At 43.4% G+C, this 15,300-nt stretch overlaps 1 protein-coding gene across 7 annotated transcripts in view; it reads left to right on the top strand.

The window, feature by feature from the left end:
- Positions 1–15,300, top strand: part of ERBB4 (erb-b2 receptor tyrosine kinase 4) — a 606,677-nt gene that overhangs the window by 404,003 nt on the left and 187,374 nt on the right. The window lies entirely within an intron of this gene.

The raw sequence follows: 15,300 nt of genomic DNA, 5'->3' as shown, positions 1-15,300 counted from the left end.
GCTCAGGCTGGTCCTTGAGTCATAATGGTCTGTCTATGGCATCATAATTAGCTGCTAAAGTAATTATGGTATCAGCTCATGGATATTCTCTTTTTAGATGACAAATGAACCTCAAAGAAGTAGATATCCTGCTGTCTTGTGTGTATCATGAAGACTGAATTTGCAGGGTATGGGGTGCTCTTCATAATATAGCAAATATTTCTCTGGTTTTAATTATGTCCTCTCATTTTAATGTTCTCAGTTTCAAACCTGGAGTACTTTGATGGATTTGTTTGATGCATTTCTCCATTTCCCTCCCATAGAGTTACTCACCTTCAGTTGTATTTTGATGATTTTTGCAGCGATAATGAATTGTGCTGAATGGTGGTGACTGTAATACAAAGTGTTTAGGTAAAATATTCCATAATAAAGAGCATTCAGAATAATACCATTCTATTAAACAATACCCTTGGGATGTATCAGCATTGAAATTCACCTATAGGCTGGGAAGAAGTTTATATCTGATGTCAGAAGTGACACCACAACAGGCATGTTCTGAGCATCCTGGATATAGGGACATTCTGGATTGCATGCCATATCATAAAGTGTCCCTTGAGGATGTATAAATCACCAATTGCCTCTTTACCTTCCACAACAACCAAGAAACAACTTCAGTTCTTCAGTTGTATGCTATGAATTCAGAAAAATAAATAGGGATTAGCCTCTGGGGAAAGACCACTTGGTAAGTCCCATAATTCCTGAGCAGCACCTTGGTTTTAACCAAGTGCTTTGTGGAATAATAGGTTTTATATAAGGCTGACTTGCTTTTGTATATTACACCTGCTCCCCTTAAATCAGAGCACAGCTCCTTGAGATACAGCTTCCTCCAGAAGCCCGCTAAACTCCACTGCTCCTCGATCTCTCAGCTCTGGAGCTGAGGCTCATCTCTTATGCCTTCTGGCTAGAAACCTGACACAGTTGTAATGTAGCCAGCTATCCTATTTACATATTAAAACCCCTCATCACTGTTGATGATCAATTCTAAGCAGAACTGATAAAACCTTTGAAGGTTAGGGAATGCCTGTATGCTTTTATGAGTCATTACTTCAACAAGAAAAAGACTTGGTTGTTCCTCTGTTTTGTTCTGTTATTGGGTTTTCTTTTAACCTTTGCCAGTTCTTCAAGACAAATGCTTCTGCAACACCAAGGTAATAAGCTCTTTTAAAAAAACAACCAACATCAATACTATCTTTTTGAACGGACAAAGGTCATACTGGTGACTCCAGAGGAATCAGAACAGGATCAGTGCCAAGTACTTTTGGAATCACACCCAGAAAGTAATAAAGGCAAATATTAGCTCCCACAGCAAGTCCAGTTTTCTTAAACCATTTTTTCATCCTTTTTTTAGTTGTTTTGAAGCATATGGAAGGAACAAATTGTGCTTGATAAAGCTGATAACAGCTTCTTTTCAGTCATGACTGAGAGCTACATCCCAATGCAGCTTCACTAAGATAGCCACCCAGATTTTACTTTATTTTTCCTTACTTGGGATAGAGCAGAGCACAGTTGGGCCATATTTAATTTAATAAACAGAAGTTTCCTTGTCCAAGAAACCAGATTCCATCTCAGTGCTATGCATGAGTTGTGTGAAATTTGATTGAATTAGCTAATCCAAACCATTTCTGTCTTCACAACTTACACAGGAGAAGATATCAACCCCATTATACAGAAAGCCAGCAAATGGCTAAAGTGGTTTAACAGGGGGGTTAAGGCTTGGGGAAACAAAGAATTCAGGTACAGAAATCACCATTTAAAATAGCCTAAAATTAAATAGCTGTCCATATGTGCGCACATGCACTGTTACGCGCACTCATAGGTCTCTCTGTGTATATACATATATATATAAAGCCTTCCAATGAAGTCACTCAAATGTAGAACTTTATTACTACCTGTCAAGAAGCAGGAGAAAAGGGAATGTACTACACTGGTAGTTCACAAAGGATTAAGACAAGTTATTTGTACTGGTGCAGAAAGGACTTGGAGAAATGAACATCAAATTATAACCCTAGAATGGAAACCCACATAAAGTATCATTAAGTCGGGTTATAAAGTACCATTAAATAAGGTATATGCTTCTCAAATTTGGCTCACCTGTCACTTTTCAGAATCTGCTAGGCAATGTGAGTGCTTGCTGGGCCCAGCCTTGCTATTTTTCCACTGCTGCACATTATGCTCAGTGCATTGGTCTTTTTTCTGCATAGACTGTGACTCATGCTCCTTTGGACCAGCATGTATATATATCTATTGTTTATTTTACATGACTGTTTCCTTGCATAAAGTCTCAGGTGCCTCCTATCAAATGCAAATCTTGGCTGCATCCATTGGAACCGAATAGGTATGCTTTGCTTGGCATAGTAAGAGTATCCTAAGTGCTAGGGGTGTCAAGGAAAGCCCTCTGGGACTTCCTGTGTCTGAAAGAATGAGTGGGGCTTACTGCTTATCTAAAAACCTTTCCAGGAGAGGGAGAAGGTCTGTCAGAGGGGTGCATCAGTCTGGGAATGTAGACCAACCAAACCTTCTCTGTCAAGTTTGACAAAGTCCACAGTAGTAGTAATTTGGGGAAGTCTGTGTAGATGTGTGATCATGTAAGACCTGGGTAGATGCATCGGCCTGTGTGCCATGAGTAGCCATGGCTGGCAGGACTGGAGGGTGGCTTATGCCCTGTTGTTGAGGGTGTTTCACTGTGACCACCTCAGTAGTGCTCCCTGGCAGGCAATACTTCAGGGACAAAAGGCTGAAAACTGCTGTATCAGAATCAGATACTTCATCACTCCAGCAGGTCTTAAAGCCTAAATAGCAGTTTGGTTTTGGCATCACTAGCATTGTTTCCAACCATCAGTAGCAGACATAAATCTCTCCCAAAATATTAACCTGTCCGACAGAACAAGGACCCACCCTCAGAGAAGAGCCCAACTCCTGCCAGGTTTCTGCTGATGCCATAGTGGACTCCAGCAAGTTGATATAAATGCCCTGTGAGCTTGTGCATCAGCCTGTGCTCAGGGCTCTGCCCCATTCCTTGCTTGTCTTCTCCCAGGAGGGAGCCGATGCTGCTGCTCCCTTCCCCAGCCAGACAGAAGAGCTGATAATGGTCCCACTTCAGGGATAATTTCACTTGCCACCCTCCCTGCTGCTCCAAAGCAATCAGCAGAGGAAGAAGACAAAAGGGCAGAGTAAGACAAAGATGCTTTGAAATAAAATCAGTCCCCTGCCTCTGTGCTTGTTTGGTACCTTGTATCTGCCAACTCAGGCAATCCCCTTCATTTACATCAGTGCTAGACAGGAGAGTAACATGGCCGGTGAACTCTGGGAATAAAGCTTTTCTGATTCCCTTCTTCACAGACTTTTATTGTCAGTGTTAAGAAGCTGGTTGAAAAGGCCATGACATCTTAACCACTAAGACAGAAATACTGCAGACATAGGAATCCTAAATGCTGCTTCTCCCTTTATCTTGAAATGGATTCTACCCCTTGCTTCAAGTTGTGATCAAACGCATGCAAAAAACCTCGTGTGAGAGGCCTTTGAATTACATGGTCTCATGTTGAGATGAACGCAGCCTGTGGCTGCCGACGTTGAGCTCAGCGTGTGCTGCTGAAATGTGATCAACAAATGTTGTAGCAGGGACCATGTGTACCTCAGCTCTCCAAGGACAGATACGTCTGTGCCTGGCTGCAATACTACTAGTATATACTGTTTGCAGAGCCTTTCCCATACTGGTATCTTGTAGCTGAAGCTTTTACTATTAATTGTAATTTGAAAGCAGCCTTCTCTTCTATTTACCTGAAATGAACATTGTCAGCCTGGGCTTTTTAAGCTGGGCACCTTGCAGTGGGAATCTCAAAAATGCTAAACATGATTTTCCCTTAGGTATATGTTGCTGAATTTGCTTCTGCAATGCTGAAAATGGGTTTTCTCTCCTTCCAGAAATAAGCCATGACTTACAACATTGGCCAAGCATGCTAAGGCCATGCTTTGCAACAGCATATTCCCCTGGTACCACATCCACTTGTTGGATTTGGTCCCTTAATAACTGAAGAACTAGAGCTCTCCTGTTCAGAGCTAGACACCAGTTCCAGTGATGGTGCAAGAAACAAAGCAGGAAAAAAGGATTAGACTGCTTGCCTAAAATGCCTCTAACTTGTTAGACAGCTCCCTTCTGACCAGCTTTAGGGAAAGACCAGTGAGAACACTGCTGCTTGGATCTGTGTCTCTTTGATGCAGGACTGCTTGAGGGGGGCCTACAAGGATGCTGGGGAGGGGACAACGGGTGATGGGTTCAAACAAGGGAAGTTAAGGTTAAATATAAGGAGGAAGTTCTTTACTGTGAGGGTGGTGAGGCACTGGAATGGGTTGCCCGAGGAAGTTGTGAATGCTCCATCCCTGTCAGTGTTCAAGGCCAGATTGGATGGAGTCTTGGGGACATGGTTTAGTGGGAGGTGTCCCTGCCCATGGCAGGGGTTTGGAACTGGATGATCTTAAGGTCCTTTCCAATCCAAACTATTCTATGACTCTTTGCGCCCAGAGTTGGGAAAACTAAAGTCTGTGGAAATTAAGCCCATTTTAAAGTACTCCCATGAACTGAAATTTCTGCTCAGACTCTGAAGTGCAGTGGAATCTGGGGGTACATCTCCCTTGCCTTGATCTGGCTTTTCAACTGAGACCCTCTCAGCTGTGAAAAAAAGGTGGAATTTTTGGCAAGGCATTTTTTCAAGCAGAACAACTTCAGTTACTTGCTATCCATTACTTTGTATCAGATTGCACCCGGTAAGGTAAACCACCCAAGTTCTGAGCTGTGCAGAAGTACTTCTACATTGTTACATGATGCATGGGAAGAAAAGGCTTGGTCTTCAGCTGTGTGCCTGGGATTCAGTAAATCCCATGATGTATTCAAGGGAAACATTGCTTCAAGATGTCATAGTTCTTTTTTACCTATTGATTAACAACTTTTTTCAAGGGCAAAAGAAGCCTTGAAACATCATTAGCTCTGTCTTCCTGTCTGCAGAGGCTCTGAAGCATCATCATCTTGCCTGACATTGAGCTCAGTAACTTTCCTACCCACAGCCTGTCTTCCAACCTGGCTTTGAGTTTCAGGAACAGCCGCAGCCCTGGTTTGGCTGGAGCTCCTGCAGCCACTGGATGGGTGAGCACAGGGTTCTGGTCCTCTGATTGCTCTCCTGACACTGGCCTGAAGCTTTGCAGATGTGCAGCCATCCCTTGAGGCTGGTTAGTTTCTTAGCATTAAAACACATAATGCTAGCTGCCTTATTTCTAATTTGAACGGGTTTAAATGCAGATGATGTTGCTTCTTACACCTTCTCCAGGTAGCTTAAAGAGCAGTCTTGTAGCTAGCATCTTCCCCATGCTGAAATAGCACTTCCCATACAGTCAGCTCTCCTAATACTACTCTCAGAAGCTAAACAGATAGAGAGTCCCAAAGTGAGGAATTTCTTTCCAGCCCCAGAATAATTTTAGTTGCTTATCAAAGTAGAATATCTGTATTTTCCAATGTGCAGTTAGGAGACAGAAACTGAAATAGATATAGTTGTTTGCTGCTGAGTTAACCAATATCCTTTAGGAGTAAAAATTGTATCCTTTATGTTTCAGCTCCACGTGAGGAAGATGATTTTCAGGCAGTTCTGACACCTCTGTGTTTTAGAGACTCCCTGTTTTCCAGCATACATAGTCTGTATGCTTCATACCAAAACATGCAACCTTCTGTTTGGCTGTATAAAGAACATTAGGTGTGAGTGACTCCAGTTTACCTACCAGCCTGGCTCAGCCTCTAGCACTGGTTGCTCTTTGCTGGGATTACAGCCTTCCTGTCATCTGTATCTTTTATTGCTTGGGATTGTTTAATAATTTCTAAACCCTTGCCTGGGATACTAAATGCATCAGTCCTGTGATGATCCCTGGGGAATCACACCCCAATTGTATTGTAATGGCTCATTTACAGTTACTTTTAAAGAGCCACCAATTAGCTGGCTCTTAATGCATTTTTCATGTGGTTTATTAATATTGAAACGTAGAGACAAACCTAATTAGAAGTTTACCATGTAGGCTGCTCCTTGCTTTGTAATTTAAAGAACAAACATGGACCAGCTGGCCACACAGTTGCTTAGGATGTCAGCTCTGGGTTCTCCTGGTGCAGACAGTCCAGGCTCTGATTGACCTTACCTGGGTGCAGGTGTATTTGGAAGCACTCTAGCTCAGTTTGACATGCTTATCTGTGTATAGTATGTATTTGGTTGATGTGAATCAGTTTTTTCCCTTCGTGTTCTCGTTTACACCATCTTTGAGAGTTGCTTTATTTAGGTTAACCTGCTACTCCATCAACTCACATAGCTGAGAGCTTGCTGGGCTGTTCTACCACAAGTTTTCCACACACTGGCAAAAGGAATAATACAGTTTCTAGCAAGGTACTTCTTTAAAATGTTACAGAAATGGGAGCAATTTGGTAGAAACTTAGTTCAGTAGCAATGCTTCTTTATGTCAGTGTCCTGGCTTCAGCAGTAGCAGTCATTTTTTCTCCTTCTTGGTAGCTGGTGCAGTGCTGTGTTTTGACTTCCATCCTGGGAACAGTGCTGGTGATACCGATGTTTTCGGTTGTTGCTAAGTGATGTTTACCCTGACCAAGGACTTTGTGAGGCTCATGCTCTGCCAGGGAGGAGGGGAAGCCGGGAGGAAGCAGAAACAGGATGCCTGACCCAGGCTAACCGAAGAGGTATTCCATACCACAGCACGTCATGCCCAGGATGTAACTGGGAGTTACCTGGAAGGACACAGGCTTCCGGGTGGGACTCGTTTCTCGGCCAGTGGTATCATATTCTCTTCCCTTGTTATTTTCTCTTATCATTGCTGTCGTTGGTGGTAGTGGTGGTGATTTGTGTTGTACATTGGTTGCTGGACTGTTCTTGTCTCAACCCGTAGGAGTTGCACTCTTTCGATCCTCCTCCCCATCCCTTCGGGAGCGGGGAAGGGGAGAGCCTGGGGGGGGTGGGGCTTGATTGCTCTCAGCCCAGCACCACTCACTGGGAGTGAGTGAACAAGCTGTCTGGCTAGGGTTTAAACCATGACAGTCAGACAGGTTTAAGGACAAAAGTTCCTTACATGGTATAAATTGGTATAGGACAAAATACACTACGTGGATACACGTACCTCCCTTTCAGTTTACAGAGTATATTCGACATGGTCTGGGGTGAGACGTCCCTGCTCATGGAAGGGAGATCTTAAGGTCCTTTGTAACCCTGACTATTCCATGATTCTCTGAGTCTATTCTTGTAGTGTGAAGCATAAGTTGATATTTGCATGGAGTTTTGTGTAAATGATAGGCTTTGTTCTCCACTGGGTGTTAACAGGCTGTGTTTGAAGCTGCTGTAGGTGAATTTGCAGGGCCATTTGTTGCAGCTACAGAATGGAGTCTGACGGTAGCCAGCCTGTTAATTTAATGTTCAGTGGTGACCTTGTAATTCTTCACAGAGCACAGGAACTCGTTTTTTGGGCCAGGAGTCACAGTATTAGAAAAGGATCATTTTTACACATAGTGACTTATCTGAAATTTATGCTTGGGTCAAACCAGTGGGTATTTAATTCTGAAGTGATTATGTGACAGTTCTGAAGAATAGGGGTTCCTCAGATCCTTGCAGTCTCTCCCAAAAGTCTCAGCCTTCCACCAGTTTTCAGTTGTGCTGTGGCTAAATTGTATAAAATGCTGCCCATGTGTACATCAGTGTTTCCAGCTGGCTCGTCCAAAACAGTCCTGCTACCATTGGAAAGACACACTGAAGCAGTGGGGAGCCCTAGGTCAGAGTGGAGGGAGGATGGAGTCCTTTCCCTTCAGTGGAAACATGCCATCAGATAGTAAAGATTCAGGAGAGCTGGACACAGGGGAAATACAAGTACAAGGAAAGCTTTCCTTTGGATGAGTCGATGCTCCTGTTATGGGAGACAATTCCATGTAAACAGTGAATATGTGCAAATCAACCCCCAGCCCTCATACCAAGACACAGGTGAGACAACCACATTTTGTCTGCTTACTCCTGCAAGGTACCTTGTGCTTTTTCAGAGCACCAGGATTTAGCTCAACAGAAGTCCAGAGTAACAGCAGTGTATTTGTGTATGCTGGTGAAAAGAAAAGAGGGCAGTGATTAATTCACGCTTAAAGCCAACTTTCAGAATAGCTAGTGTGTCATTGCAGGTGTACATCTCAATTGGAAACTACCTACGGAGAAAATGGCATTCCAGAAAGTGTACCCTGAAGACATTTGTTATTGCGGAGTTTGTTAAATTATAACCTGTCATTGAGGATATTACTTAAAGTTCAATTAACGTTTTAAATGTATGTTTGGAGACTGGTGAGCGGGACCTCTACAGGCAGGTGGTCTCGGTACAGAATGTGTTCCCTGCCACCAGTTTCACCACGGCAAAGCTAGGATGAGAAGCTGATAAAAAGCCACAAATAGCTAACCGGCTTTGTGAAAGCTGCTTCCATGTGGGACACACTTCAAGGGTTTGCAGCATTCGTCTTAGCAGCAGTTACAGTTTCATGGGTATCTCAGTTGGAAAGATAAGTTATATCAGAGCATAATACAGACAGCCAGAAAGTCCCACAGCCACCTTCAGCGTATGTGGAGGTTGCTTTTTCTGCCGTTAAGGAATCTCTAGTCAGAAGAGAGTCTATTTATTTACCTGGAATGAAAAGACAAATATAATAACAGAAGAAATTGATTTTAAAGAGTAGTTTTGCCAAGCATATGTAACTGAAGATGGAGGAATACAGGATATCCAGTGACATAATGAACTTGTTTTGCATTAGTAATTCAAGCTGAAGTGCTTGAAGTTGCCTGTAATGTTTTTCCTCACTGCAGAACAGTGTATTTTAAATAAAGGGAATCAGTTTAGCTTCCTAATAAATACCTTCAGCCAGTGTTTTCAGAAGGGATTTGTCAATTGTTGAACGCCCTTGGAACAGATCTGAAAGGCAGGCAGACGTGGCATTTAATGGAAATACAAAGCCCCTAACAGTTGAGTTCACTGAATAAAAAGTAAGTAACAAACACAGGTGTACCTAGCTAATATAAATAAAGAATGCCGTGAGGAACAGAAGTCCTTGGGCTGCCAGATCCAGGGATCGAGCAAGGTAACTGCTACAAAGCCAGGGATCTTAAGGAGTCATAGACACAGAAAACAGGGCACTGCAAAAGGCAGCATTAGCAGCTTCTGAAGAACCTTTGACATGGGCATCTCTTTGCAGTGGAAAATACAGATTTCAAAAGATAAGCTCCCTGCCAAAGTGCTGACCTGTTTTACTGAGGAGCTTCCTTCCTCCCTAAAGCAATTCCAGGGTCAAAGTCACCCACCAAGTGGCACAGGTCACTGTGCTGCTGTATGATACCACAGTGGTGCTTGTTCTGTGGCTGCAGAATTACAGTGCTCCACATGTGTGGTAACTGTTAGTAAATGCTTATCTCTTAATGGCAACCTGTGTGTGTATAAAGCATTACAGTATACCACCTATTTACAAGAAGGGTGGCATTTAAGCAGGATATTGCACAAGGGAGAGACTTGTGCAATCACAGTTGAAGTGATCGAATCCCTGTCCATTACAAGCAGCTTGCTTTGTTAACAGGCACCAGTGTTTCTTCAAAGTGGGAAATAAACCCCAAATACTCCAAATATTTAAAATAATCTCACTGAATGGTAGCTGGCAGATCTGTACTGAGTGGCTGGGTGGAACTGGTCTTTCACAGCAAGCTCCAGCTACCTGCCTTTGAAGAGCTGCTTAGGGAAAGAGGAGGAAAAGAAAGACTATCAAACCATCCACTTAATTGCATCTACTGGTGCTTGAAGCTGCTGTGGGCCTCCCACCCACCCTTTTTTAAGTTATATATTGTTAGATCTGCGATGATGCACAGCCCAGCCACCAGCTCAGAGTGAGCTTGGTTGGTGCTGCTGTGCAGAGCACGAGGGGTGGTGACAGTGGGTGGGTGCAGTGTTGGGACTCAGCAGCCAGCACAGTGGGTGGGTGCAGTGTTGGGACTCAGCAGCCAGCACCGTGATGGGCTTCTCCCAACAGACTGTTCTGCTGCTTGTAAAATGTAAGCCCTCCCCTTTTAGCTTTATTGCTGTCACACCTGCATTCGTGTCAGGATTTTATTACACGTGCCTCTTTTGGCAGACATTCTCAGAACTGTCACTAAAGTTCCTGTCCTGCTTTTGTGGACAGTCTGGCTAAAGGGCTCTTGCCACTGCTCTGCTAAACCCAGGACTGTTTCAGGGCCTTCTCTCTGATCCCTTCACACCTCCTGCAGGGGAGAGGACAGCGCTGTGGTGTCAAATGAAGCTGAGTGACTAGAAGGGAAATTTCTGTCTCCTAAGCAACGGACAAGGAAGTAGCAACACAAAAAAAAGAATGTATTTTATGCTCCTGCAGTCGCTCACACTTTCTGTCCCTGTGTGTAGGATCTCCTCAGGCTGGTATTCAAAGGAGCTTTCACATCTCAAAGCCTTCTTTCGGGACCTCTTGTAGGAGCTTGTAATTTACTTTTGAAAACTCATAAAAGCCATCATCAGTGAAGTGTTCTGACACAGGGGAAATGTTGGAAATCTTTACAGAGCAAGATACTTAATGCAAGCTTTTCAAGTGGTTTTATACAAATTGCCAGATATGAAAAAGGAAAACTTCATACCAAACTCATCATATTAAGCCTGCATGATGTCCACAGCATCACCTCTGTGCAGATCCCTGATAGCTGAAGATTAGCCAGGAAATTGCAGCCTGAAATTTGTTTGTATGATCATTTTCATTGAATCTTTGTGTGTAGCAATCGCTGAAACTAAATATCAGAGTATATGCCCAAGCATTGTTTTCCAACAGAGAAAGGGCTTCTGTCATCCAAGTATTGTTCTGTAATAATCAGTTTTGTTTCAAACAGCTATGAGATACATTTTGAATAAGCAATTGCATTTGAATAAGCATATTATGATGCTTATCTAGAGTTTGTCTAAAACTGAACTCCAGATCTCATAGAGATGGGGAGTTCCTTTCTAGCATTTCCATTTAATTGAGTCAAAAGTTGGTTAAAACATGAGCACACCTAGCAGCACCCAGGCAGACTCTAGGAATAGTACATGATATCAAGCAAAAGTAAAATTCTCTTTCAGTTACTACAGGACATTATTTTGACTTCCGTGGTATTGACTGACTTGATCTGTTTGAGGGGTGGAGGAGCTGGTATTAAACAAGCACAAGAATACCCTTAGCTTTGGGTCTTACTTTTCAGCGTGTCATTGAGTTTCTTCAACTGAACAGTGCAGAGATTTCTGACCCAGTGTTACACACTGTATCCAAAAAAGAAACCTTATATCTGCATCCTTTGGTTCTCAGCCAGGGTTACACATCCCAGGGTAAGTGTGCTGCTGCACCTTGTAACTATCCTTGTTACCTGGCTTAAGATTTCTTACAGGCACTGATGTGGGTGCGCATCTGATTGCTGTGTTTGGTAGGAGTCGCTGCTGCTCAGCTTGTTGGTGGCTTTTAACTTCATGTGTTGTCACAGCACAAACAGAAGCACATACTGCCATGAGCCAGAATAAAAAGAGCTGACGGGTCGTAGGGCAAGGAGGGGTGTTCCAGTGTTACGTGTCACAGTGCCTGCTGCTTAGATGTGAAATTCATGCACTTCTGGAGACCCCGATGCAGAGGAGGGAGCCCATTAAATAATACCTGCCAGAAGCAAACCAGGGGAGAATGCTGCAGTGAACATAAAGGCAAAGAAGATGTTGACTTTTTATGGTCTCTGCTGGGAATCTGCAGTGCCTACTTGCCTGCTGCCTTCCACTCACAGATGTGTCTTTTGCTCACACTCAAATTTCCTAAATAAAAAGGGCTTTTTTCCCCTTTTATGAAATACGTTAGCAGCTTAGGAGTTGCCCAGGATGTGAGGGAGCAGGGTTCAGCTTCCCACCTTGCCTGCTGAAGGCATTCAGATCTGTCCCTTGAGTCTCCCACATCCCAGGGGTAACTGCCCCAGGTTAGTCTGAGCTGCGGTCCTTTCTACTCATGTTGAAATTCTGAGCATTAAGCAATCATTGGGTATGACAGAGAAATAGTCTTAGGTGCCCGGACTGATACTTAGATGTACTCCTTCTGCAGTGATTTAGAAGCACTGAGCTGTGAGGCAAATAACTAAGAATGGATGCATTCTGTATCCAGCTTTCTTCCTTCAGGGCCTGTGAGCTCCCTTCCAGAAAACAGCCTGTAGACCATTTCTTGGGTTGCTATCATGGGAGGCAAGAGTCTCCATCGTAGTAAGCAAAGGAGAAAGCAGCATGCATAACCTTGCATTCTAGTTGAATGTTAGCATCTCCCTCTCCTTCTGCCAGAGGAAAGGGAAAATAAGAGCTACCCCTGTATTTTGAAGAGATCTGGGGTTGTGATCTGTATGCTTTGAGGATGGTCCCTGCAGAATCATAGAATATCTCAAGTTGGAAGGGACCCATAAGGATCATTGGGTCCAGCTCCCTATTCCGCAGGACTGCCTGAAACTTGTGGATTGCATGTGACACTAGGAGTCATCTAGCTTCTCGCCCAAGAGCCACCCAGGCAGAGCGAGGGGCAGGGTGTTCCCCTTGGAGCCCTGTTAGACAGGGTCTGAGCAGCTCTGCTGTTCAGGATCAGAGGTGGGTGAGGATGGGCAGTTATGTATGGCTTACTGGAGGGGAATGTATTTCTTTTAACAGTAATGATTACAAGAAAGATTCCTGAGGGCTTCTTGTTTCAGTGAGCCTGCCTAGCAGCAGGTATGACTTGACCTATCCCTTTAGCTGTATCCCCCCATTTGCTCAGGACCCCTGTGTGTATGTTCAGCAAGGCATTTGATGCTGATTGGAACTAATTCACCATCACAGTGGGGGGAATTCACTTACATTGCTCTGTGCTAACAGCTATAAGCAGTGATAATTAATAGCTCTTAATTGTTTAATCAGTGTAAAGTTTTAGACTATGTCACACGTGAAGGTTTTTATATTGTGTGGATGACTAAACCCCCAATTAATGCATCGAGTCATAGAGCCTTACCAGTGCTGTCTGTTCCAGGCAGAGAAAAATAACCATTAGCCCCCTCAGGTCCCTTTCTGTAGTCATTACTGTGGCCTGAAGACATTTTTCTGTAGCAGCTGAAGTAACGTTACAGTTTGCTTCCTATCGGCTCAGAGCTGTCAGCAGTAGATATGAATCCAGCGGCCTGAGCTCATTCGGTGCTGCTGACACACTCTTCTTGACTTCCCATTTATTCCTTTACCCCTGGTGGCCAATCTCTCTTCAAATCAGAACTGTCTGCCACCAGTATAGCTGGTGATACGCTGTAATTTCACAGTTTTTAACAGATCTCTGGTCCCTGCGCACGTATGGGTGTTGTCTCCATCCCACATTACTCAAGAAAATGCCTCTCCCTTTGGTATTCAGTTTTTGTTTTCTGCGGTGCTGGTTCAGTTTTATCTCTGTTCCCTCTCCCTCACACTGCACCCGTATCTCTTTCCACGCCTGTCTTTCAGGGCATATCTCTTGGATCGTTTTCATTTCTCAGACCTATTTCCCATGCCAGCTTCTTTTCAGCTGCCTGTGTCTGAGTCCCTCTCCAGTTGTGTGTGTGTCTCTTCTTATCTGCTGAGGAAGATCAGGGGAAGATCGAGGCGTTGAAGTGCAGAGTTGGAAGTCGCTATTGACACAGTTGTTAGGGGGAGTTTGCTTTCACTGTCCCTGAGCCCCAGTGGTCCCCATACCCCAGATGCACACACCCGGAGAGGGTGGGTGCTAGAAAACGTGAACTTATGGATGGTGCTGGCATGCACAAAAAGTGCTGTGCTTTTCCATAGAGTAAGCATTCATCACTGAAGAACACAATGCGAGTTTTTAATGTAAAGGGATCCTGTTAATATTTGTGCAGGGTACTTCTATTGGGCATGGAGACTTGCAGAGTAGAGCAGCAATACAGATATGAGACAGAAAGGTCAGCTGAAGTGCTGCCATTTACCACAATAAAAGTGGCAATATCAGTGCAGTTACAGCTTGTTAAAGAAAAACCTGAATTTTATGGGACTAATTCCATGTTGGAAAACTATTTGGTGATACATCCCAAGGTGAACTCATCTGACAGCAGTGAAAGCAACATAGTTGGAGAGCAGTAGAGGAATTGACCCTTAGCTTTCTGTATCCCATAACACTTCTACAGAGAGGAAGATAAAATGGGCACTAGGTTTCTCTATAAGATGCTTTCTTCTACTACAGGAAGTTTTACTTTCTCGTATGACATACGTCTCTCCTGCCGTAAAGAAAGGGGAATCCTGAAAAGTATGAGTTTCTGTTAGGTAATTACGTTTCAAATCACTAACAGAGATCTGAAGGCTAGCACAGGGCTGGTAGAAGATTCAATTATTTTTGCTTAACAAAGAAGTATGAATGAATGAATGTGTGACAATAGGAATAGTCAGACAAGGAAAGCATTACAGCCTGATACAGGCAGAACAATCCATCACAACAATAGTATCTTTAATTCTTGTTAATGGTGTGCTGCCATGTTTGAATTACATTTTGATTTTGTTATCTCTTCATGCATAAAACTAAGGAGTTTTAGCTGCCTAGAAAAATAACACACAAGTGTATTTAAACCTTCTGTCCCATCTGAACAATGGAAAGAAGAGACTGGGACTCTTACCGCACAGTATAGCTGGAACTTCTTGGTCCTTAGGGCTCATTATGTCTAGAAACAGCTAGATGACATCTCTAGCATTCTTGCAGGAGTAGATTATTTAGGTGAAGCATGAGTTTAGGAGTATCTTACAGAAGCTAATAAATGATATATAGGTCTTTTGGTAGTTAATCAGTAAGTTTAGACTGTTAGGTAAGTAAAGAGGTGGCTTATAACCGTGGCTTGTAACCATCAGAGCTCCTTAGAGCTCCTTTATTTTGTCTGTGTTTCCTCGCACTTCAGCATCAGTGTGTTGCAGGTATGCTAACATCTATTAATGATTTATTAACCCGATAGAAACCATCTGTAAATGCAGTCTTTGTGCAAAATGAGACCATTTCTTTTCTTATTTCTGCTTTCCTTCTCCTATCAAGGGAGGTCTGCTTGAGGCAGCTGGCATAGCTGCTGGGGAAGAAGAAGTGTTTCTTTTCTGTACTATACTGAGCTGAGAGCTAAGAGGAGGACTTCATTTTTCTTGTCTTGTCAGTAACTTAATCCTTTGTGGTTTGACTGTTCCTGA

Source organism: Pezoporus wallicus, unplaced genomic scaffold (genome assembly GCF_028554395.1).
Source record: "Pezoporus wallicus isolate ANWC-B61680 ecotype Strahan unplaced genomic scaffold, APGP_CSIRO_Pwel_v1 contig_6566, whole genome shotgun sequence".
NCBI classification, from domain to species: domain Eukaryota; kingdom Metazoa; phylum Chordata; class Aves; order Psittaciformes; family Psittacidae; genus Pezoporus; species Pezoporus wallicus.
The sequence above is the reverse complement of the archived record's forward strand: the minus strand, read 5'-3'. Positions and strand labels throughout refer to the sequence as shown.